This window comes from Lissotriton helveticus, chromosome 1_1 (genome assembly GCF_964261635.1).
Source record: "Lissotriton helveticus chromosome 1_1, aLisHel1.1, whole genome shotgun sequence".
Classification (NCBI taxonomy): Eukaryota; Metazoa; Chordata; class Amphibia; order Caudata; family Salamandridae; genus Lissotriton; species Lissotriton helveticus.
The window spans coordinates 1887524500-1887551795 of NC_136057.1; the positions used below are offsets into that span (position 1 = coordinate 1887524500).

The 27296-nt window shown below is 46.6% G+C and overlaps 1 protein-coding gene across 6 annotated transcripts in view; it reads right to left on the reverse strand.

Moving 5' to 3' along the window:
• SUCO (SUN domain containing ossification factor) overlaps window positions 1–27296 on the reverse strand; it is a 570127-nt gene that overhangs the window by 431974 nt on the left and 110857 nt on the right. The window lies entirely within an intron of this gene.

Genomic DNA, 27296 nt, shown 5'->3' on the forward strand with positions numbered 1-27296 from the left:
CAAATTATATGACCAGAATACCATCGCCAAAACGCTCTCTGATATCAAACCTAACAACCACTACAACGACCCTCTACCTTCAAAATGCCTAAAAGAAATCAGCCATATTGTGATTCCAATCTGGACCAAAATAATAAATGCCTCGTTATCACAAGGGATCCTCCCGGATTGCCTAAAAACAGGTCAAGTCATCCCCATTATCAAAAAACCTACAGCAGACTCAGCTGATCTGAATAACTTTCGCCCAGTGACCAATATCCCTTTACTTGCCAAACTAATTGAGAAGTGCGTGCAAGGTCAACTGAGCCAACATATCTCTAACTTCTCCCTCCTAGACGATTGCCAATCAGGATTCAGATCAGGACATAGCACGGAAACAGCGATCCTTCATATTGTTGATGACGCTCTACAGGCCCTAGACCAAAATCGAACATGCCTACTGATCCTCCTAGACCTGTCATCTGCATTTGACACAGTAAATCACGAAGCATTATTGACCAGGCTCCAGGACAGGATGGGAATGTCTGGAAATGTGCTGAAATGGTTTGAATCTTTCCTGCGGAACAGAACACAAAGATTCCTGGTCAACCATTCACTTTCACCATCTTACCCTAACTCAACTGGAGTTCCTCAAGGATCTACATTATCCCCATCTCTGTTTAACTTGTATGTCGAACCCCTTACAGAAATTCTCCGAAACTCAAAGATATCCTATCACATGTATGCAGATGACACGCAAATTTATATAAAGATCGCGCCCCTGGAAGACATTAAGCTAATGAATGAGACATTAAAAATGACACTGCAATGGCTAATCAATCAATCAATCAATCAATCAATCATAGCATTTATGTAGCGCACTACTCACCCGGAGGGTCTCAAGGCGCTGGGGGGGGGGGGGGGGGGGCGGGGGTCCGCTACTGCTCGAACAGCCAGGTCTTGAGCTGCTTCCTGAAGGCGAGGTGGTCCTGGGTCAGGCGGAGGTGGGTCGGAAGGGAGTTCCAAGTCTTGGCAGCCAGGTAGGAGAAGGACCTTCCTCCTGTGGTGGCTCTTCAGATGCGGGGGACGGTGGCGAGGGTGTGGCTGGTCGATCGAAGCTGGCGTTTGGGAGCGTAGAAGTTGAGGCGGCTGTTGAGGTATCCTGGTCCTTGGTTGTGTAGGGCTTTGTGTGCGTGGGTGAGGAGCCGGAAGGTGATTCTCTTGTTGACCGGGAGCCAGTGCAGGTCTCTCAGGTGTCCGGAGATGTGGCTGCGGCGGGGGATGTCCAGGATGAGTCGTGCTGAGGTGTTCTGGATCCGCTGGAGTCTTTTCTGGAGTTTGGCGGTGGTTCCAGCGTAGAGGGAGTTGCCGTAGTCCAGACGGCTGGTGACGAGGGCCTGGGTGACCGTCTTCCTGGTCTCGGTGGGGATCCATCGGAAGATCTTTCGTAGCATGCGCAGGATGTTGAAGCATGACGAGGAGACGGCGTTGACTTGTCTGGTCATGGAGAGGGAGGAGTCCAGGATGAAGCACAGGTTGCGTGCGTGGTCTGTGGGTTTGGGTGCGCTGCCCAGGGCGGGGGACCACCAGGAGTCGTCCCAGGCGGAGGGTGAGGATCCCAGGATGAGGACTTCCGTCTTGTCCGAGTTCAGTTTCAGGCGGCTTTCCGACATCCATTTGGCTACGTCTGTCATCCCTTCGTGCAGGTTGGCTCTGGCGGTGGCGGGGTCGTTAGTGAGGGAGAGGATCAGCTGGGTGTCGTCGGCGTAGGAGATGATGTTCAGGTTGTGTTGGCATGCGATGGCTGCGAGGGGGCTCATGTAGACGTTGAAGAGTGTTGGGCTGAGCGAGGAGCCTTGAGGGACGCCGCAGATGACTTCGGTGGCTTCCGATCTGAACGGGGGGAGGCGGACTCTCTGTGTCCTTCCGGCGAGGAAGGAGGTGATCCACTCCAGTGCCTTCTCCTGGACTCCAACGTTGCTGAGGCGCTGTACTAGGGTACGGTGGCAGACCGTGTCGAAGGCCGCGGAGAGGTCCAGGAGGATGAGGGCCGCTGTTTCTCCATTGTCGAGCAGGGCTCGGATGTCATCGGTGGCTGCGATCAGGGCGGTCTCGGTGCTGTGGTTGGCCCGGAAGCCAGACTGCGAGAGGTCGAGGGATCCGTTCGTCTCGAGGAAGGCGGCCAGTTGCTTGTTGACGGTCTTCTCGATGACTTTGGCTGGAAACGGGAGCAGCGAGATGGGGCGGTAGCTCTTGAGGTCGGTTGGGTCCGCTGATGGTTTCTTGAGTAGAGCGCTGAGTTCGGCGTGCTTCCAGCTCTCCGGGAAGGTGGCAGTGTCGAAGGAGGTGTTGATGATGTCCCGCAGGTGGGGTGCGATGACAGCGTCGGCCTTGTTGTAGACGTGGTGAGGGCAGGGGTCGGTCGGAGATCCGGAGTGGATGGAGTTCATCATGCGGATGGTGTCTTCGGTGCTGATCTGGGTCCAGGCGCGGAGGGTGGTGGTGGGGGGTGGTGGTTCGGTCGTGGCGTGCGTCGGTTGAGTGATGAAGCTGTTGTGTATATCTGCGATCTTGTTGTGGAAGTAGGAGGCGAGGGAGTTGCAGAGGTCTTGCGAAGGGGTGATGTCGTTGTTTCCGGCGTTGGGGTTGGAGAGCTCTTTCACGATGTTGAAGAGTTCCTTGCTGTTGTGTGCGTTGTTGTCCAGTCGTTCCTTGAAAGCGGTTTTCTTGGTGGCGTGGATCAGGTGGTGGTGTTTTCGGGTGGCGAGCTTGAGGGCAGTCATGTTGTCCGGTGTTGGGTCTCTGCGCCAGGTTTTCTCGAGTGCTCTGCAGTTCTTCTTGGAGCTCTTGAGGTCGTCGTTAAACCATGGGGCTTTCTTGCTGCCGGGTCTGCTCGGCGGGGTCTTCAGCGGGGCGAGGTCGTCTGCGCAGTCGCTGATCCATTTCGTGAGGTTGGTGGCTGCTTGGCTGGGGTTCGTTGTGCTGGTGGGAGGGTTCTTGTTCAGGGAAGTAGCGAGCTGGTCTGCAGTGATCTTGTCCCAGCTTCTGCGGGGAGCCTGTTGCTGGTGATGGTGGAGCGTGGTCCTTCTGAAGCTGAAGTGGACGCAGCTGTGGTCCGTCCAGTGGAGCCCCGTGGCGTGGCTGAAGGCGATGTCCTTGCTGGAGGAGAAAATCGGGTCGAGAGTGTGTCCGGCGTAGTGGGTGGGGGTGGTCACCAGTTGCTTGAGTCCGAGGTTGGCGAGGTTGTCCAGCAGGGTGGTGGTGTTGCGGTCGTTGTTGATCTCCAGGTGGAAGTTGAGGTCCCCGAGGAGGATGTAGTCGGCGGAGGGGAGGGCGTGTGGGCTAACAACCAATCATCTGAAGCTAAATGCTCACAAAACAGAGTTCCTACTAATTTCACCACCAAGGAGCCACACGGAAGTGAAGGAATGGACCAAGCTGGTGACAGCACTAAAATGCACCCCTACCCTAGTTAGCTCAGCGAAATCACTAGGAATCACATTAGATGAGAACCTAGACATGAAAGCCCACATTAAATCAATGGCAAAAAGTGCCCGCTTTCATTTGAACTACATAAGAAAAATGAAACCATTCATCTCAAAGGAGGATCTCAAACTAGCAGTCCAATCCTTAGTTATCTCAAGGATTGAGTATGGATGCACCACCTTAGCCAGTCTACCAAAAATCTCCACAGCACCACTAAAAGCATGCCTCAATGCAGCAGCAAGACTCATCACTGGATCGAGGAAATTCGACCATATCTCCCCTCACCTGAAAGCATTAAATTGGCTACCCTATGAAGCCAGAATTCAGCTAAAAATAGCTTGTATCACCCATAAAGCGCTCCACTACAATACAACAAGATACCTCGCCGGGAAAATTGAACTATCAGGAGGAAGCAGACCAGCTAAGAATGCCAAGGAACTGTTGTTGAGACCAGCCATTTTCAGGAAGAAAAAAAACGTATGACCGAGCGTTTTCAGGAGCAGCCTCCAGAATCTGGAATTCCCTCCCTCCTAACATTAGGAAAATTCAAAATACAGCAACATTCAAGAGGAAAACGAAGAACCTCCTGATGAGTAAGTTCCTTACATAGATAAAACTACTCATCACTGGCACTGAATCACGGATGCTCCAATACTGAACTTCTATGTTAGTTGAAGGGAAAGTCTCCAACGTGAATAAAGGGAACTGCTGTACGATGATTCGGGACTGTCGGGTCACATTGAGACCAAACTATATCCTTATTTTCTACCTTATTTTATTGTGAACATATATATATGCTCGTCTCCTTAAAGCCGAATACTTATCTACCTCTTATCTGTTTTAAATTGTTTACTATATTTTGTTCATCTTTAACCTACCTCTTTTAATGTAAAGCGCTCTGATACCTACGGGTCTTGTTCGCGCTATACAAAACTCTATAAATAAATAAATAAAATAAATGAACAAATGTATTGTTACAACCATTATGGTCATCATTTCTTGCACAAATCTGCAAATTCTAGAAATGTAGTAATGTATAACCAATGGGAACATTGTCCTACGCCATCAGAGGGTAGCTCGAAGACTTTTGCTATGACATTTCCATACTTTTCAGGGTTCAATGTATCCAATGCAGAATCATTTTACTTTAAGAATGTAAACAAAACAGGAATGAAAAGTATGTTAACAAATACCAAACAGATTAATTCTGCAGCCTTTTATGCCCAACTGTCAAGCCTAGGTTTCGACTTTTGGGAAGACAATATTGAGACAAAAACTGTCTGGGGTACAAAAGATTGGCAGGTACAGGGTGTAGAAGCTATGTTTAGAGTCTGTATCATCCCAGAGCAAATTATGTTTTTGAATGACACTGTCCAACAGACGTCTTGCCTTGGGTTACCCAATATCAAAGACATGAAAAATCCGTCCATACCTACACCTACACCCGAGAGTGATGACACTTCAGAGGGGGAGATCGACATACATACTATTTTGCATCACAACAGAACAGATCCAGATTGGAATAAATGGTTGATCTGGCCCACAGACACAAACAACTGTCAAGATAGATTCCTGAACAAAACACAGGGTTTCACATTCAATAGGCCAGACCCAAGATATGTCCAAAGACAGCATCCTGGAATAGTAACAACATACAGTATAGGGAAGCTCTGTCTTGATTGGCTACAAAGATCTACATTTAGGGATGTAAAGCAACACTTATCTTTACTTAAAGATGGCGCAGATCTTAGGGAATTCTTGCTTCATATAACGAAATATGGAAGATTACGCAAGCAGACTGCAGAAAGGATACGATAAATTGATCGTATTAATTTAGAGAAATCTCTCTCTGTGGTTGACAATGGGTTAACGACTCTGTCGTCCAAGATATATTCATTGGACAGCATAGTGTCTTCTGCCATAGACATCATGGAACAAAACTTGGTCATGTTGCAACATGGTCAGTCTCAGTTACGTTCTATTAGGCTGGACGTTACAAAACCTTTGTTCAGGCTATGTGCCTTGGCGTTTAATCAATACTACGTCACTGTTTTCAGAATTCAATCTCACTGATAAACAGATCAAACTGGCACAGAGGGGAGCAGACTATACGGTGCTGAGCATTGAAAAACTAGAAAGATTGCCGTTCACAGTAGCAGAAAAACCAGCTACTGAATGGATTATACATGGAACAATCACTCTGCCTGTTACAATTTTCCGTTTTCAGTATTGCCTAAAACACATACCAACAGCCACATATGAAAGGTGGGGTAAACAATACATCAAGACATCCTGGGATTTACCATACACACACAGATGTTGGAGTGGGCGACATGAAGTGTTTCTTAGCGGTTCAAACTGTAAAAACGCACTGAGCGGTTCTCTCCTTTGTCAGGGTATAAACTTACACGGGGCTTGCAATGGTTACTCTAACAATTTATCCTGTTACCTGCAAGGTTCACCAGCTGCGGTGATTAATCAAATTTTCGGAAAACATTCGAATGGGGGTTACCTCATGTTGAACGATCACAGCTTCTGTGGCAAGTTGCCAGGTATAGCATATCTAGTAACTGTGTCATCCAGGGTCATGCTGTATGCAAGTATTGTTTCCAAAAACCAAGAAAGCCAGGGAGTCGTCTTTATGGCCTTCACTGAACATCTCTTCTATACAAATTGATACTCCAAGCAGAATGAAAGACATTCTTTTGAAAAAAACTGTGCCACTTACATCGGCCAAAGAGACCTATGATCTACAAAAGTCGCAAGGACTTCTGCCGAGATACATGCCCTTTTGAATACAAACTGCCCTATGCATTTCTCAGAAATGTTGCCCTATGCATTTCTCAGAAATGTTAAGTCGTATCTTAAACATGCCTGATACGAGCGGTATTGTAAATGAATTTAAGACCGTATTTTCCAGACTGTTAGCACCTTTTCAAGCAGTCCTAGTAATCCTTCCAAACTTCGTGCACTCTGTGTTTGGCGGACTGCCCCTCCTTTTGGGACTTGTTGCAGGAATACTATTTTTGCTCCTACTGCTAGGATATGGCAAGCTAATTCACCAGCGACACCCAGATCTCCATGGAGACAACTCTACTGGCGATGAAGTGTCGTGAGCGCATCATCCAAATTTTGGGGCCACCTCGTCTACGAGAATTAAATACCACATGGTTTCGGTCATTCAGTCCAATTTGGCAAGATTTCATCTTACCTGTTCTACACTGCCTGCTATGCGGAAAAGAATGTGTGCTAGACACCTGTCTGACACACCCATCAGTCATGCCAATGGATGTTGATACTTTGCTGGACCCGGTAAAGGCCCATGCTCTGTGTTGTCCCCAGCGGCTACCAATTCTGATGACGGCATTCACTGAAAGCTCACAGACGCAAATTGCAACTGTTGAGGTACGAGAGGAAACAGGCACGCAGGTACCATCCAATACGAACATTGCTGATGCGACCAATGCTGAAGGCGATGCTTCACATCTATGTGCGGTTAATCTTCTAAACGAGGTAATCCAACTTTCGCCTACAATGGTAGATGACTTTTTGTCAACAGACTTAGAAGATTTCATGTTTTCGGGAAGCACTAACACTGACTTTTGAATTTGGCACACAGTGTTCTGAGAGACTTTGAATTTGACCTTCATTTTTCAAAACAAGGAACTAACTTTGGAACTTTTTCTTATGATTAATTTTTTTTCCAAATTTGATTTTTTTCATTTCTTGGCACAAGTAATCTGCTTATAGTCGAACTATTCATGGAGAACAAGAATTCTTTGAATACAAATGAATACTTCCCACTTCCTCGTCAGGTTTTCACGGATATAAACGCAGAGCTGAGATCACTGCTATGGCTCGGGAGACAATCCAGGGTAGCGCTGGGAACTCTGCAGAGGAACCAGTAAAACGGAGGGATCTCCCTGCCAAACATCGAAGTCTATTACTGGGAGGAACACCATACCCCCATTAATGATTGGTTGCACGCCTTAGCAGCACATCCCATATACTGCCTAGAGAGGAGCACTATGATGCGGTGCAACTGCCTACATTACATATAGAGGGGCAAGGGGAAAGACAGACTGCACTCAGCTACTAGGGTTACGTTAGGGATATGGGAGAGGGTGACTAAAGCAATTGGCTGAACTCATACACCGATGAAACAGACCCCAATATGGCACTGCGCCCGGTTGAAGGAGCTGAACAAGCTACGAGGGTTCAAGAGGTGGGATGACATTGGAATCTCCGTACTGGGGGATCTGATGAAGAGGGGGAGCTAAAGTCCTTCCAGGTCTTGAGGGCGGAATTTGGGCTGCACCACACACAGTATTTTCGATATGCGCAGTTGCGACACGTGTGGCGGGCGGAGGAGGCGCTGGCTGTGCCCTTACCAGAGTATGCACCGCTCGAATGGCGACTGTTGCAGGAACGCATCCCGTGCAAGGCAGTTTCTCTGACCTACAAAACATTGATCAATAATATGCCGGATGGGTTGGTAAAGCTCAGAGAATTGTGGGAGCAAGATGTGGGGGAGATGGATACGGTGGATTGGGAGGCTGCCCTGATGCACCCGAGGGAGGTCACTATCAAGTCCCGCCTGCGGCTTATCCAGTATAAAATCCTACACAGGGTATATTATATACGGTACGCTTACACGGCATGGGGAGGGCTGGTGACACAAATTGTCTCAGGTGTGGTCAGGAGAGGGGGGATTTTTACCATACTGTCTGGCTGTGCTCCACCATGCAGACGTACTGGGTAGCGGTCTTGGGGGAGGTCCTGGAAGCCACGCTGCCACTAGACCCCAATTTGGTGTTGCTAGGCATAACAAATTATATTGATCTAAGCCGCCAACTCATGATCTTTGTAGTTCTGGATTTGGTGATGGCTAAAAGGGACGTGGCACGGACGTGGGGTGCCCCCACCCCGCCGAGGTTGGATGAATGGAGGAGGGGTATGGACCTATACATGGCTGCAGAGAGGGTCACGTATAAGGCAAGGGGGTGCCCTAAGAAGTTTACTAGAGTATGGGGGAAATGGCGCCGATACCATGGATTGGATGAGGGATTGTAAACAAGTGAGGGAGGGATACTCGGCTGCTCTGGTTGGGGGTGTGGCTGACTTGGAATTCTTTTTTGTTTTGTTTTTATTTTTTGCACTTTGGGACTCCTGGAGAAGCAATACACAGTCCTGTCTAGAGAAAGAAGGGAGCGTGGTTTGGCGAGAGGGGGGAGGGCAGGGGGATGAAGGGTGGTGGCTGATGGTCTTATGTGACATGCTGGTTGTGTTTATGTACTATTTAAAAGCAAAAAAATATTTCCAAAAATCAAAAGAATTCTTTGAGTACTTCCAGAGACAATATATGACCTTGTCCTTAAACAACCAGTTTTCTGCGCGCATTATACCTTGCATTCTGAATTTCATACGATTGCAGCAGTTCATATCTCTTGCATGAGAAATAAAACTGTTCAATAAACCCCTTTTATTGAAATGCCGGTCTCCCTATTTCTATGCAACTCTGTAGAAACGAAGCATGCACGATTGACCGAGTGAAATAGTTATCTATTGTTTCTACAATTCTGAAGATATTGTTCCGATTCTAGGGGAAACAAAGTTGTCATGTTTATGCAGTTGTCAGAGACTAATCTCTTCTTGTTTACTCGAGAAAGTCTTTAGTGACCTCTGAGTTAGCTGGCACACACACAATTAAGTTTAATATACTCGATAGAGACATACTGACCTCAGTCCTATGTCAAATCTATAGTGTATGTTATTACAATGCGCAGAGCCCATTAGGGATATAGGAACTACACTATAGGCTAGTCAAAAAGTGACTAGGGGATAGCTCTCTCCAGATCTGCCCTATGCTTGCACGGAAAAAAAGAACTGACATCAGAGAGCATGGGCGACGTCAAAGTGGGCACCGCGACATCATTCCAGCGACATCAATGCCAACAACTGACGCAGAGTCAACTGACGCCACCTACTGACGCGCAGGGGTAGAGCTAAAGAAAAAATCTTTGGATCCAATCAGCCGCCTGGGGGTAATTCTAAAGGTAAGGAATCCATAACTACAGTCTTTTTCAGATACTGTGCCTTCCTCTTTCTTTTCTCTGTTTTCGGATAGGACCACCTTGGCACACCTCCCAGTGAGTTCTGCCCTTCTAGCTACATCTATAATGGTCGGCAAGGGTCATTCCCCTTAGGCCCAAAGACTTTTTGAATGTTGCGGTTTGAACCCTGCATTACAATTTGATCTCTGATGAATTAGTCATGCAAGTCCCCAAAACTACAATTAATGGCAAAGTTTTTCAAAGCAGAGACAGAGTAATCTATTGTTTCCTCCTTTCCCTGTCTTCTGTGGAAAAATGTATATCCATCCACAGCCACACAAACAGTGGGTTTACAGTAAGGGTTAAGATCATCAATGGCATTAATGAATACCTCACCATCAACAACTACATTAATGAATACCTCAACATCACCAACTACTCTAGTTTTCTTATTAATGCCTTTGTCCACCTTAATACCACCTGCACCCAAACAATGCTATAGTATCTTGAACTTTTTCTCCGCTGTGAAGTCCTCATCACCATCAAATGTTGAGATGCAGTTCATGAAGTACTCCCTCCATTCGTCCCACTTAAGTGCAGGTTCTCCGATTGTGAGGAGAAAAGTTTGTGGTGGAGACAAATCCATAAGTAGTTTTACCAATTCAAAGGCACACGACAAAACAATCAAAACTAAAGTCATAAATTATTATTTATAGAAGAAAGATGCTGGGAATCTTGTTCTTTTTAGTCTAATTCTTTATAGCCATACGCCAACGTGTTTCGTCACAGCGGGAATATTACCCGTGCGACTTCCTCAGGGTTAAAATATAACAAAAATATCTCTGTTGTAATCTTCACAAGATACATTGTTTTTTCTTTTTTGTTATCCAATGAATGACTTTTGCAGCACCCAGTGCCAAGACAATGCAATAAGTGACAGCCTTATCCATCACCGTTCAATTTTATACTATCTGAAAAATTCCATCTAACATGGTGAATTTATTACTGTTGCACAAAAACTCCAAGCCGTTTATATTCATCACAACATGCTCATCTTGTGCAGCGATTATTTAGTGTTCCTATGACATATTCTCACGTCATAATGATGCTGCAATCTACGTCACAGCATTCTACAATATCTTCCATCTATGGTATTGTCTGCTACATTTATATTGTTCTCCTCTTGTGGCATCTATCCAAATAAGTTGTTATACACAAACAATATGGAATACAGAATATAGTACCTGCTAAACTTCCAATTGATTCCCAACTGATCCTAATAAACAAAGGAAGTCAGAAACATGTGCATAGTATCAGTATTCAACCTGTTACTTTCAATCAAGAATCGCAATAATTCAGAAAATTGCCTTATTAATGCTTATCTCCTAAAACCAGTTCAGGTTTTAGAGGAATCCAATCCGCTGATAAGGTGTATATAAATTAATTTTAATTGACTCAATTTCCTCTCGGGTTACCTGGGAAAGAAATTGTTGATTCAGCACTAAGTTGTAATGTTTCAGTGAATCACGATAATCTCGAAATTATGAAAAGAAGGGACTCACCCCGTGATAACAACAGCCACTGGGTATTTCAGTATATTCACTGTTGCTGTATATGCATCCAGCAAAATTCAATGATAACATTTGTATTGTTTTCCGTTACATTTGGTGAACTGCAGGGATTACAAAATATTGAATCCCCATTAATCACAGTTTTCATAGTGTGATTCTTAATATCGCCAACATAGCTTGACCGTTATGCCATACCTATATATCAAAGAATCTCCATTCCCGCCGAGTATGCGAGATCTCACAAGGAGATTAATATTTCCCCAAGTTCTGATTAATACCTGCAGGGATTTCAAATAAAAGAGAATCTCCAATAGTTTTACCACACAATAGAGAAATCTTATAATCGTTACACAACTAGCGAGTGATCGCTATGCCCCTTACTTGTAATAGTAGTTTCTCCTCGTGTTCCATTCACTCTTTCCCGAATACAGGTCCCTGAGCTCGGGACGCTTACTTCCTAATAATGTGTTTCCGGAATGAAAATAGAAGCCGGACTAGGAAACTCATTCCGCCAGAATTCAAGCGCCATCTTTAAGCGGTGAATCTTTCAATTGTGAGCGTTTGCCTATTTATTGTATCTAAACAATCACTGCAGCTCTCCTCTGTATTTCAATCAGGTATCTCTCCAATCTGCTTGGTATTCCTTCATTACATCGTTTGACATTTCAGAAGTGGTCGAACTAGAGAATAATAAGTCCGGTTACTCTGGAGACTCCAAATCTTTTTTTATTCTTATTTTATTAAAAACTTTATCTATAGTCACTGCTCTATTTACTGTCCGGCCCGCCGCCAACACTTCCACTAGAATGCCCGCTACAAATAGTAACCGAGGGATTTTAGTACTTAGGCATATACGTCACGCCCAAAGAGAAGACATTTGCTGACGAAAACTTGACAAGGCCCTTACAACGACTGAAAGCTGACGTTTCGCACTGGCGATCCCTACCACTGACACTGTTAGGAAGGGCAGCGCTTTTTAAAATGCTGGCACTCCCGAGATTTCTGTACACACTCCAAAATACCCCATTTCCTGTCCCGCCAGCGTATTTTAAGGCCATAGAAGCAGAACTTTCCTCCTTGCTATGGGATGGCAAACCCGCCCGCATAGCACAGTCTAAACTGATTCGCAGCTGGTACGACGGGGGCATAGCCCTACCTAGCGTCAAGATATATTATTGGGCTGCGCAACTAGCGATTATCAAACAATGGCTGCATGTCCCACACAACGACCCGGCTTATCGACTGGACAGGGAGGTACTACCGGCAGACAGCTTAATGAAAGCCCTCTACACGCCCAAGAAGCGATACACCCTGACTGGACCCACGGCCCATACGATCAAAATTTGGCACACGGCACAGAGAGCATTAGGATGGAAGGAGTACTCACACTGGCCACCCCTCTGTGGGCGACACGCAAACTGGGCACCTTGGCTAACACGAAAGGGTTCAAGCAATGGGACCTAATAGGCATCACTAGCATCGGCGATTTATGGGTCAGAGGGGAAATAATAACGTTTCCGGCACTCCAAGAAAAGTACGGACTTGCAGACACAGAACTTTTCCGTTACATTCAAATCAGACACGCACTCACAAGCGCTATCCCGTTGGGTACTAAACTAGCTGACACATCGCCCCTAGAAGATAGGCTCCTCACAGACCACATGGACAAAAAAGCCATCTCGCAGACATATCGGAAAATACTGAACAATCTCCCAGACCCCACGGTTGTCCTCCGCAGCAAGTGGGAGGCAGAATTAGGGGACATAGAGGACTCAGACTGGCTAGATGCGCTGGCATCAGCCAGGGAGACAGCGATCCCGTCCCGCCTGAAGCTAGTGCAACTGAAAGTACTCCATCGAATATATTACTCTCGTACCACATTACACAAACTGGGACACGCACCTGATCCACTTTGCCTGAGAGGGTGCGGACAAACTGGAACGTACTTTCACATACTGTGGGACTGCCCAAAGATACGGACCTATTGGGAACAGGTGACACTCGAGATCGCAGAGGTGGGTGGGGTGGCGATCAATACAGAACCAGAATGGTGTCTCCTAAATACATGGCAACCAACAGACCTGAACACAGCGTTAAAAGCCTGGGTAACACTGGGGATGGCAACAGTGAAGCGTAATATAGCTAGGAACTGGGGATCCGGGGTGCCACCTACGCTGCTACAATGGGAAACCGATATGGATGCAGCTATGGTATCTGAGAAAACAGTATACGCTCATCGGGGTTGCCCCAAAAAATGGACAAGAATTTGGGGGAAATGGAACGAATTCAGGGGCAATATTTGTGAACCACCATGTGAGACAATGACCCCCGAGAGTAGTCCATGATTACGGAAACACCTGCAAATGTTTTATGCCCAGAGTTAATGAGGAGATAAGGGGAGGAGACGACGCAGGGAGGGGGGGGGGTAGGATTCATGGGACTAAAGCAAAATTGTGGAATCTTATGCTCAACGCGGTGTCTAACGAATGTATTCGCACAAACTGTATTATGTTTAACCTTGAAATGGAGATGACTGACTGTAGTTAACGGATGTATGTAAGCTCCTGAATTGTGGAATGAAAAGAAAATAAGGTTTAAAAAAAAAAAACTTTATCCATATCCGTCAATTAGAGACATTTTTACCCAATAATAAGATGGTGCCATTAATAACTATTCCTATACCCCAAGTGATTCCAAAATAGCGGGTAATGCATAAAGTAATTATCTAATGGTAATATAAAGAATGCATTCTCTGTGTTATTCAGCCAAATATCTGAAATCCTATATTATCCCTATTATTAATACTTATGCATAGAGCACTTATCTATTTGTTCGGCCATATGTAAGAGGGTATGTACCCAATTATTAGTACTAAGCTGGCAATCGTACGTAACACCATATTAATAATAAGGCAGACCTAGCAGTATAATGGCCCTTATTGCGAGTCCTATTTAAAATAAATGTTCAGAGCAAGATTTCAGGATAATGCCAAGGATATACCAGAGTCGAGAAATAGTAAACCACATATCCAAGTCCCTTAATTTCCCCAAAAATATTGCAATTCTTGATTGAAATTCAATCGGACTTCAACCGCCCTAAAATCCATTTGGCCTCATGCCTGCGCAGTTTCAGCTCTCGGTTACCCCTTCTTGGGTCCCTCCCCTGTGACATGTTCAATACCAAAGAATGTGAACATCTTGTTGATATACTTTGGGGGAAGCAGGGTGTTTTCCCCTCCCTTCAAGAGCACCGTATTAATTCAGCTATTTCTTGAAATAGTTGTGTATTCCATGTTTACCACCTGATACTCATACACCGTGACAGTAAAACGTTCCATAAGTATCCAATTGCCATGCTCAATTTTTCTATATGGTGCAGGTATATTCTGTGGAAAAGTCACTATGCAAGGGGAAGGGAGGGGGGGGAGAGAAGAACCCAGAATCTGTATGTATCATAGCAGTTACATGTATAATTATATCTGTGCTGCTTAATTGGCTTCAAAATGCAATAATATGGAAGTTAATAAACTACAACTTCGGCAAGGAGTTACATGAAGTCAAACAGATTAATAAGCATACTCACTTTTTTAAAAGAACTGTAGGATCTGTTCTACTGTGCCCAAATGCAGTGGAGCACAAATGAATCATACCTTGTTACGTAGTTTATTATTTAGGAGTATGCACCACAAATGATTTTGGAGTCCGTAAGGAGATTCTTCAATCCAGATATTGGCGGCTCTGATCAGTCCTTTACTTCCATCAACGAATGAGTGACCAGTGACTGGGGAGCCTTTTGGAAAACAGGAAACTAATGGTTTTTGGACTACAGCTCCAGGGGCCATATGAAAAGGAACTTTTAATAAAAGGATTGTAGGGAAGATTGATTTTCATCCCTACGGATTGATGTTTTTAATCAGTGTGCAGTACACAGAAGAACACGTGTAAAAGGGAGTCAGATGAAATCCGTACTGACATTTGGAGACTTACGTGGAGAGAAGACTCCATTGGGGAGAACCGAGATTCTCCCGACATCCCATTTATTACAGTGGATGACTGTGTTGGGAGACACCATAATAGATTTGTAAGCCTGAAGAAGGTGGTTTACCAGATTATACCACCGAAACGCGATGCTTTGATTTTAGAACGATACAGAAAAGGGGGTGGTGATGAACAGAGTGTCTGAATTAAGCAGACCACTCTTACCCAGTCCAAAGATCAGGGCTTGATCCATCACCGTTATTTATCTCACTGCCCCATCCCAGCTCAGAACCTGGCTATATGCAAATTAGTCTGTCCCTGGCCCAGTGCATCATGGGAACAGGGCAGACCAAACTACCAAGCCAATTCTTCACCAGAAAGGAGACAAGCTACCGGGGACCGGTTTCTGGCATTTCAGCCTCTTCGGCCCGGCTTGCTTGAATCCTGATGGAGCAGTGAGAAAGGGACTCATGTCTGAGTATACCCTGCCACACCTATAGTGGCCAAAAACGATACAGAAAAGGGGGTGGTGATGAACAGAGTGTCTGAATTAAGCAGACCACTCTTACCCAGTCCAAAGATCAGGGCTTGATCCATCACCGTTATTTATCTCACTGCCCCATCCCAGCTCAGAACCTGGCTATATGCAAATTAGTCTGTCCCTGGCCCAGTGCATCATGGGAACAGGGCAGACCAAACTACCAAGCCAATTCTTCACCAGAAAGGAGACAAGCTACCGGGGACCGGTTTCTGGCATTTCAGCCTCTTCGGCCCGGCTTGCTTGAATCCTGATGGAGCAGTGAGAAAGGGACTCATGTCTGAGTATACCCTGCCACACCTATAGTGGCCAAAAACGATACAGAAAAGGGGGTGGTGATGAACAGAGTGTCTGAATTAAGCAGACCACTCTTACCCAGTCCAAAGATCAGGGCTTGATCCATCACCGTTATTTATCTCACTGCCCCATCCCAGCTCAGAACCTGGCTATATGCAAATTAGTCTGTCCCTGGCCCAGTGCATCATGGGAACAGGGCAGACCAAACTACCAAGCCAATTCTTCACCAGAAAGGAGACAAGCTACCGGGGACCGGTTTCTGGCATTTCAGCCTCTTCGGCCCGGCTTGCTTGAATCCTGATGGAGCAGTGAGAAAGGGACTCATGTCTGAGTATACCCTGCCACACCTATAGTGGCCAAAAACGATACAGAAAAGGGGGTGGTGATGAACAGAGTGTCTGAATTAAGCAGACCACTCTTACCCAGTCCAAAGATCAGGGCTTGATCCATCACCGTTATTTATCTCACTGCCCCATCCCAGCTCAGAACCTGGCTATATGCAAATTAGTCTGTCCCTGGCCCAGTGCATCATGGGAACAGGGCAGACCAAACTACCAAGCCAATTCTTCACCAGAAAGGAGACAAGCTACCGGGGACCGGTTTCTGGCATTTCAGCCTCTTCGGCCCGGCTTGCTTGAATCCTGATGGAGCAGTGAGAAAGGGACTCATGTCTGAGTATACCCTGCCACACCTATAGTGGCCAAAAACGATACAGAAAAGGGGGTGGTGATGAACAGAGTGTCTGAATTAAGCAGACCACTCTTACCCAGTCCAAAGATCAGGGCTTGATCCATCACCGTTATTTATCTCACTGCCCCATCCCAGCTCAGAACCTGGCTATATGCAAATTAGTCTGTCCCTGGCCCAGTGCATCATGGGAACAGGGCAGACCAAACTACCAAGCCAATTCTTCACCAGAAAGGAGACAAGCTACCGGGGACCGGTTTCTGGCATTTCAGCCTCTTCGGCCCGGCTTGCTTGAATCCTGATGGAGCAGTGAGAAAGGGACTCATGTCTGAGTATACCCTGCCACACCTATAGTGGCCAAAAACGATACAGAAAAGGGGGTGGTGATGAACAGAGTGTCTGAATTAAGCAGACCACTCTTACCCAGTCCAAAGATCAGGGCTTGATCCATCACCGTTATTTATCTCACTGCCCCATCCCAGCTCAGAACCTGGCTATATGCAAACTAGTCTGTCCCTGGCCCAGTGCATCATGGGAACAGGGCAGACCAAACTACCAAGCCAATTCTTCACCAGAAAGGAGACAAGCTACCGGGGACCGGTTTCTGGCATTTCAGCCTCTTCGGCCCGGCTTGCTTGAATCCTGATGGAGCAGTGAGAAAGGGACTCATGTCTGAGTATACCCTGCCACACCTATAGTGGCCAAAAACGATACAGAAAAGGGGGTGGTGATGAACAGAGTGTCGAATTAAGCAGACCACTCTTACCCAGTCCAAAGATCAGGGCTTGATCCATCACCGTTATTTATCTCACTGCCCCATCCCAGCTCAGAACCTGGCTATATGCAAATTAGTCTGTCCCTGGCCCAGTGCATCATGGGAACAGGGCAGACCAAACTACCAAGCCAATTCTTCACCAGAAAGGAGACAAGCTACCGGGGACCGGTTTCTGGCATTTCAGCCTCTTCGGCCCGGCTTGCTTGAATCCTGATGGAGCAGTGAGAAAGGGACTCATGTCTGAGTATACCCTGCCACACCTATAGTGGCCAAAAACGATACAGAAAAGGGGGCCGAAGACTGCTGAAATGCCAGAAACCGGTCCCCGGAAGCTTGTTTCCTTCCCAGTGTAAGAATTGGCTTTTGTAGTCTGGTCTGCCCTGTTCCCATGATGCACTGGGCCAGGGACAGACTAATTTGCATACAGCCAGGTTCTGAAACTGGGAGGGTGCAATGAGCTAAAAAACGGTGTTGGATTTGGCCCTGATCTCTTGACTGGGTGAGAGTATTCTGCTTAATTCAGAGACTCTGTCCATCACCACCCCTTGTTGTAAATATTTTTGTCCACCCTAAGCGTGGAAGGGTATACTCAGATGTGAGTCCCTTGCTCATTGCACCATCAGGATTCAAGCAAGCCGGGCCGAAGACGGCTGAAATGCCAGAAACCGGTCCCCGGAAGCTTGTTTCCTTCCCAGTGTAAGAATTGGCTTTTGTAGTCTGGTCTGCCCTGTTCCCATGATGCACTGGGCCAGGGACAGACTAATTTGCATACAGCCAGGTTCTGAAACTGGGATGGTGCAATGAGCTAAAAAACGGTGTTGGATTTGGCCCTGATCTCTTGACTGGGTGAGAGTATTCTGCTTAATTCAGAGACTCTGTCCATCACCACCCCTTGTTGTAAATATTGATTTTAGAAGTCACCCAAACCAGACCGATTCCACCAGGAGTAAAACAATTGTCTAAAGTGCTGAACCAGTGATTACAATATTTGTTTTTCTACTTGTTGTGTGACTTCAGACCTTTTTAGTCTACGATACTTTGTCTGTAAGATGCACCCATGTTTTTTATATGAATTGAGTTTTAATATAGGATACACATGAAGATAAATATGTTTTTTTTTAAATAATAAGGTTGTGATATATATTTCTTGAAGATTTTTAAAAAGGATTTGATCAAATAAAAATATATTGTATGTTAATCTTTTGGTTTATGTTCAACTTCTGGTGATTTGACTGAACAGGCATGAAAGGAGTGTGGATGTGTATGCTTTAAAAGAAACGCAAAGGGAGTTTGCTTTTTTTAAGTGTCCATTTCTTGCGTCCTGTCCCTTTGGCAGAGAAGGACCCCTCTCTTTATATTATTACATGTTATATTATTTATTAGAACACAGATCCGCAACTTCCTCAATGTATGCTTGAAGGGGGTAATGCATAGGCGTGCGTTCGTTGTTAATTTAATTCTAATTAAATTTATATTTTTTCTAAAATGGCGGCACGTTGCGTTATGGCTTAATTGCGTATGCGCATTGACCCAGATGACTGCAATGCTGATTATTTTGCCAAAGACAACTCAACCAAGATGGCTCTGGATGACGCTTGCATGCGTAACCACAGTTGCTAGGTTACAGATACGAGTCTTCAGCACCATGCCAATACACACTTGCAATGTGCGTGTGATCAGCGGATGGTTGGACTGTTGTGTAAAGGCAGAGCAGAAATTGAAATGTCAAAGTTTTGGTGCTATGTATTTGCTCTCGTCAAGTATCTAAACTTTCTGCCAGTCGCATACCCAGTGGCAATTCTGAGTGATTCTTTCATAAACGTGCAGTCATTCTGTAGTTACGAATTCATTCAAGTAATATTAATTTTGTACATACAACAAATTTCAAATTTGCTGTCTGACCTGGCATGATTTGCTTACATGTCGATCTCTAAAATCCAACTGAATTAGTCTTTAGTTTTGCATTAAATATATAATCTTGCAAATCATTTCAAACTTGAATGCTCATCACCGGTAGAAGTATGATATAATGATTTTTCCGGTTTTGAGTTCTTTGTGTTGGTCTCCAAAATTGTAAAGATCAAATATACTCAAAGTCGTTGAATAAGAAGGCTTTATTATCATAACCAACACAAGAACGCTCAGGTCACAGCGCTCGAGGAACACCTCTGCTCGCTTCAGTCATCAGCTGTCAATCTCAACATTCTAGAATGGACAGCTGAAGACAAGAAGAGAGGCAAAGGGGTACGGTACCCCTGAGTGGACAAAAATTCAATGAACACAACAGTAAAGAATCTCCTTATCTGCAAAATTTAAAAAGGGAGGCTACCAGGAACATCTGGCTGACACAGGACCAGTCACACGGTTATATCACTAGATGCTGTACAGACTAAGTAACTCAACTGATGGCGTTTTACCCCCTACCGCCACCTTGTTAAAATTACCTACTACTATCCCAAAAAGATTCTGAACACTGTCTTGACGAGCCAGTTGTCAGAGTAAGGCCTGAAGAGGACACCCTGAAGATGAAGATGGGATCTCACTATGAACCTTAATGAAAACTTAGGGAGCAGATTTCAGGCCGAATTGTAGTAATAATTAACCTTGTGTGTTTTGACTTTAAATGTTGCTGGTGCTGCTGTTTGGTAAACACAGTCGCAGAAGAGTCACGGCACTCAGTATCAGAGGAATCAGAGGAATAGGGGTTACTTTTCTGTGACATTACTATATTCCCGTCGTTGGAAATTGCCTCATAACTTCAGAAATACATCAAGGAAAAGAAGTCAAAGCAATTAAAAAGGCACTCACTGGGATGAATTTTTTCTTTTTGCTTATGAAAAATTAAAAGTCCTGTCTGCATGGACCTCTTTCATCTTAAAAGTCCACAACAAACTGCCCACTCATCATGCTGCCCTGGCAAAGCAAGTTTGACTCATAAAAGTCGTCTTGAACCATTAACTTGTTTCATTGCAGAGTCGGAGAATGGCGTCCTAGAGCACAGAGTACCCGGTAATCTTCCAACATGTGGCATGTATTGTTAGCAGAATGCTGGCAAATGACCAGCGATTTTAGTCACAAGTTTGAAACGAGGTCATTGCTTCCAGCATGATGTGTCAAACTGCAACCCTACAATTGCTTTTCACAGCTGAGGTATGATGAATGTGCTCTATAAATATGGGGATAATGTTTGGTGCTGCTTCTCTTATGAAGGCAGAAAGAACAGAGATTGCACGCAGCGTGTTTTTTATCACTCTACACAACTACATTAAGGATAGTATACAGCTGTGGTAAAGTCGTAATCAGGGCATAACAGAGCAATGAAGAGCGATATTTCAGCAAGCGCCCAACCCATTGATTCAGGGATAGAGAAGAAATAATTGTATAACAATAATCTTTAGTAATTCCTATTGGTGCCCTCTGCCGTAAGCATTAACTTTAAGACCTGCTGTATCATCTACAAGTCTGGTGCCACCTGCACACAACTCTAAATGGCAGACAAGGTAAAGCTCTCCAGCGGTCAATGTCAGACACACCAGCATTAAAATGACAAACGTTAAACTATATAGGTAAAGGCCAGGCATGCTAATGCTACCCACCTAATACCTAAATTCCATGCAGACTTGCATCACACCATAAAGAACACCTTGCCTGCAAGTAAAACATTCACTGCATCCGCAGCATGGACGCACAAAGAAGCAGTATGGATGGGTGTGGAGCCCAGCCTCCTTAGGGGGTCAAGCAAGCTGTGATCAGTATCCTACAATACTGTACCGCATTTTTCGTTAAAGCACGTCTTTGCTTTACAACCAGATTTGTGCTTCATACGTGCTAATGAACAAGTTACTTACCTTCGGTAACGCTTTTTCTGGTAGATACTATATCTGCCTGTGGATTCCTCACCTTGTGAATATCCCCCTTGCGTCAGCAACGTTCGGAATTTTTTCTTCGTAGCACGCCGGCGTGGACGACATCATAGGAGCACGGCATCGCGCGCGACTCCGTCTGACGTCACCGACTCCTTATTAGGCCCACGTCGGCGTGATGACGTCAGTTCCGCCCTTTTTTCCGTGCCTTTGAGGCACACGGACGGACCAACGACAGCAAATATGCATATATACAATGTACACAGTACATACAAACCATAATAGCACACAGTGCATAGCAAAGGTATCAAAACCCAAAATATATACAAACAATAAAACCAGGTATAGCAGAGTGGACAACGGGGAGGCGGGTGGGCATGTGAGGAATCCACAGGCAGATATAGTATCTACCAGAAAAAGCGTTACCAAAGGTAAGTAACTTCTTCTTCTGATAGATACATCTGCCGTGTGGATTCCTCACCTTGTGAATAGAGTCCCACAGCAGTCCCCACTCCCGGAGGAGGGTGACCACTCTGCTATACCAGGAAATCTTGGAGAACAGAGCGCGCGAAGTGGCCGTCCCTACTCACCTCGGTATCCAAGCAGTAGTGCTTCGCGAAAGTGTGGAGGGAGGCCCAAGTCGCGGCTCTGTAAATGTCCTCAACAGGTACACCTCTAGACAAAGCAGATGTTGCAGACTTTGCTCTAGTTGAATGTGCTCTAATACCCTCAGGAGGGTCCTTACCCGCAAGGGAGTAGCAGATCTTGATGCACAGGATTATCCACCTGGAAAGTGTGCGCTTGTGCACCGCTCTGCCCTTCCGACAGCCAGCAAAACCAACAAACAGCTGGTCGTCCACCCGGAAGTCCTTAGTCCTGTCCAGATAGAAAGACACCTCCCTCTTAGGGTCCAGACGGTGCAGTCTCTCTTCCTCCTTAGAAGGGTGAGGGGGAGGATAGAAGGTAGGAAGGGTAATGGACTGTCCAAGATGGAAGGGAGTAACCACCTTAGGCAGAAAAGCAGCCCTGGTCCTGAGAACCATCCTTTCAGCATGAATGGTCAGGAATGGGGGCTTGGAACTAAGAGCCTGAAGCTCACTTACCCTCCTTGCCGAGGTGATTGCAACGAGGAAGATCGTTTTAAAAGAAAGAAACCTCAATGGACACTTGTGCAAGGGTTCAAAGGGAGAACCCATTAAGAAGGTCAGCACAAGATTCAAATTCCAATGAGGAACAACAAAAGGAGTAGGAGGGAACATATTTGTTAGACCCCTCAAAAACCTTAAAACCACCGGAGATTTAAAAAGAGAGGGCTGATCCGGCAAACAGAGAAATGCCGATAAGGCCGAAAGATACCCCTTGACCGTGGCCACAGCAAAACCTTGCTGCGCCAGAGAAAGAGCAAATTGTAAAATTACAGATAAATGAGCCTTCAAAGAGTCAACATCCTTCTCCCTGCACCAAGAAACAAATTTAGACCACCTATAGGAATAAATGGACTTAGTGGTGTCACTCCTGGCAGAAAGAATGACATCCACCACATCGTGAGGGAGAGAAAAAGAACTCAAGTTGCCCCGTTCAATCTACAGGCATGAAGGTGTAATGTCTGGAGGTGGGGGTGTAGAACCTGCCCCTCCATCTGAGAGAGGAGGTCTGCCCTGTGAGGGAGACGGAGCGGCGGGTGAGAGGAGAGGTGGAGAAGGTCTGTGTACCACACCCTTCTTGGCTAATCCGGGGCGATCAATATGACTTGGGCCCGGTCTTGGCGAATCTTCCTCAGAACCTGAGGAATCAAGGGTATGGGAGGAAACGCGTAAAGGAGTTGATTTCCCCAACTCAACTGAAACGCGTCCCCCAAGGCTCCTTGCAACGGATACTGGAGACTGCAGAATGACGGGCAGTGAGCATTCTCGCAAGTGGCAAACGGGTCCACCCGAGGAGCACCCCACATCTGAAAGATGTCGTGAACCACCTCCGGGTGAAGCCTCCACTCGTGGTCGGCAGAGAACTGCCGACTGAGACTGTCTGCACGAACGTTCAGAACCCCGGCCAGATGATTTGCCATCAGACAAATCTGATGGTCCTGAACCCAGGACCAGAGACGCAGAGCCTCTCTGCAGAGACACTGCGACCCTACTCCTCCCTGCTTGTTGATGTACCACATCGCGGTCGTGTTGTCCGTCAGGACTTGAACCGACTGACCGCGAAGGGAAGGGAGGAAGGCCTTCAGCGCCAAACGTATCGCCCGCAATTCCAGAAGGTTGATGTGAAGCAACCTTTCTTCTGGAGACCAAAGGCCCTTGATCTCCAGGTCCCCCAAATGAGCACCCCACCCGAGAGTGGATGCATCCGTTATCACTGTGGCCACTGATGGAGGAAGTTGAAAAGGCTTTCCTTGAGACAGATTGCCTTCCACGCCCCACCAAGACAGATCCGCTGCAGCTTCTCTGGAGATCCTCACTGACTCCCTGAGATCTCCGTTGTGTTGATACCACTGCCTGCGGAGGCACCACTGGAGTGCCCTCATGTGCCAGCGTGCATGACTGACCAACAGAATGCAAGAAGCCATCAGACCGAGCAGACGAAGGACCTTCAGGACTGGAACAACCGCTCCATTGTAGAATAAAGGAATCATCTCCTGTATGTCGTGAATCCTTTGAGGTGGAGGGAATGCACGACATACAGTAGTGTCCAGTACCGCACCTATGAACAGGTTGCGCTGGGAGGGCACCAGGTGAGACTTGGGTACATTGATCGAAAAACCCAACCTGTGCAACAACTGAGTTGTCTCCTGCAGATGATGGAGCACCTTCTCCGGCGACTCCGCTTTGATCAGCCAGTCGTCCAGATAGGGGAACACAGGTATCCCCGATCTCCTGAGATGCGCAGCCACCACTGCCATCACCTTGGTGAAAACTTGAGGCGCAGTAGTAAGCCCAAACGGAAGGACCGCAAATTGGTAGTGCTGCGATCCCACCGTAAAACGGAGATACTTTCTGTGCGACTTCAGAATGGGGATGTGAAAATACGCATCCTGCAAGTCGATCGACACCATCCAGTCTTCTTCCATCAGCGCTTGAAGAACCTGAGCAAGGGGGAGCATTTTGAACTTCTCCTGTTTGAGATAGAGGTTCAAAATCCTGAGATCCAGGATTGGCCGAAGCCTGCCATCCTTCTTGGGTATCAAGAAATACCGGGAGTAGCACCCTTGACCCCTCTCCTGCTCCGGGACCACCTCTATTGCACCCTTTCGGAACAGAGCCAGGACTTCTTCCTGCAGGAGCAGCAGGTGGTCCTCCGAACAATAACCTTGGCAAGGAGGGTAATTGGGAGGGAACTCCTGAAAGGGAAGTGCATACCCATTTTCCACGAGATTGAGAACCCAAAGATCTGATATAACCGATTCCCAATCTCGTAGAAAATGAGTAAGCCGACCCCCTACTGGCCCCACATGATCCAGAATGGTGGATCTAGGGCTGCTTTGCTGATGCGGGTGGGGGTTGGGTATTATTGGAGGAAGTGGAGGAAGAGGAGACTTGACGCCCACGTCCACGACCCTTCTGTCTACCTCTATAGGACTTATACAGAGGGTTCTGCTGTTGCTGCTGTTGTTGTTGGCCTTGTCTGAAGGGACGAAAAGAGGATCTACCAAAGCCTCTAAACTTTCTAGTTGTCGACCCTCTCATCTGGAGACCCAAGGATCTTGCAGTAGCACGGCTATCTTTAAACCTTTCCAAGGCGACATCCGCTTTTTTACCAAAAAGGCCAGTCCCTTCAAAAGGCAAGTCCAGCAACGTAGATTGCACATCCGCAGAGAAATCAGAGGATTTTAACCACGCGGCCCTCCTGGTCGCAATAGAAGAGCCCATAATCCTGGCAACAGAATCAACTGTGTCCATGCCACTCTGAATAACCATGCGTGCAGCAGCCTGAGTGTCTGAGACCACCTCATTAAAGTTCTTTCTATCCTCCTCAGGAAGCTTAGATGATAACTGCTTCACAGAATCCATCAATGCATGGACATACCTTCATAAAAGACAAGTAGCATTAGTGGATTTAAGAGCCATGCTCCCTGAAGAGAAAGTCTTCTTTGCAGACTGATCCAACTTTTTTGAGTCTTTGTCCGCTGGCACTTGAGGGAAAGAGCCTGCAGCCCTGTTAGAACATGCGCCTGCACTACAAGACTTTCAGGAGAGGGGTGCGAAGAGAGAAACTCAGGGTCACCAGGAGCCACCCTGTAGCGCCTTGCAATAGATCTTGAAACCGCAGGAGCAGATAATGGTCTCTTCCAGATCTCTTTTATTGGATCTGATAAGGCATCAGTGAACGGTAACGTAGGTTCAACAATAGAAGAGGGAGAGTGCAAAACTTCAGTAAGTATGTTGGGCTTGTACTCAACCGTGGGCAGTTTCAAGTTGAGAAGATCTGCAGCCTTCCTAATAACGACGTGATAGGGTGCCACGTCCCTAGAAGGAGCATCAGAAGCTGAAGGTAAACCCCACTCAGGAGAGAGCTCCAGACCACTAGCATCACGTAGGTCTTCAAAGTCATCATCATGATCAAGAAGTTCACCCTCTTCCACATCTGAATCTTCATCTCCCTTTTCTTCCAGAAGACGCTGAGCCCTTCGTCTCGACCACTCTATTCGAATCGAAGTCGACGGATTCGGTAACGACTCCGACGGAGCCGGATTCGACGTCGAGCGAGGAGTCGGGGCAGCCAGAGGACGAGACTCACGGACAGGTGTGGAACCTCGGTCCAAACTACGAGGTCGATCCGGAGTCGGCGAAGCCGCATGCGGAGTCGAAGACCTCGGTGGCGCCGTACCGAGCCAAGGTGTAAGAGGCGCCGGCATAAAAGGCATAAATGGAGCTGGTGCGTACGACTGAGGAATGCCCAAATTGTATGATAATGGACCCATGGGACCAACAGGTGCTCCAGTGGGGTACATCGCTCTGGAATACACCCCAAACATCGCATTGAGAAAATGCGAGGGGTCCTGACCAGGACCAGGAAAGGGAGGGTACGAACCTACCGGATGCTCTAAAGGAGGTCGATCCGACACAGGTTCATTCTGACCCTCTTGATCCACAGGAGTCTCCATCGGAGTCGGAGTTTTAGGAACTACCTCTTCTTCTCCCTCATGTTCCGAAGAAGGTAAAGATACCGGATCCGGTTCCGGAGTCGGGGAACCTCCGATGGACTGAACAGGAGAAGGAGAAACGAAGTCCTTATGGTGTTTGTGAGACTTCCTCTTCGAATCTGAAGATTCCTTCTCCGAATGATGCTTTGAGCTGTGCTTTCTCCTCTTGTGCTTCCTCTTCGAGGAGCTCGAAGCGTGACCCGAAGTCGACTTCGATCTCGATCTTGATCTCTCTCTGGACCTCGACCTCGCTTTGGATCTCGACTCCGCTCTGGACCTCGACGCCGACTTCGATCGAGACCTTTGTTTCGATCTCGAGCGTCTCGACGTCGACCTCGAAGATCTCCCAGCATCTCTTCCCTTTACCTTCGCGAGAAGTAGTTTTGCTTCACGCTCTCGAAGCGCCTTTGGGTTCATCTTAAAACAAGATCGACAGTTCTTAACGTCGTGGTCTGAACCCAGACACCACAAACAATCGCTATGTGGATCGGTGATTGACATCATGCGGGCACAAGACCCACATTGTTTAAATCCTGTCTTCCTCGACGACATCCTCGATGAAGAAATAAATCGCAAAGGAGAAACAGTAAAGATTAAACAATAGCCAGATACTAAGTATCGAGAAGATCCCGAAAACCGTTAGCGTCGGAGACGCGGAAAAAAGGGAACTGACGTCATCACGCCGACGTGGGCCTAATAAGGAGTCGGTGACGTCAGACGGAGTCGCGCGCGATGCCGTGCTCCTATGACGTCGTCCACGCTGGCGTGCTACGAAGAAAAAATTCCGAACGTTGCTGACGCAAGGGGGATATTCACAAGGTGAGGAATCCACACGGCAGATGTATCTATCAGAAATAGACACGCATACGTACTGTGGAGGAAGGTGTGTTGTGTTCATTTGCAGGTCAACAAACCTACCCCAGCCAG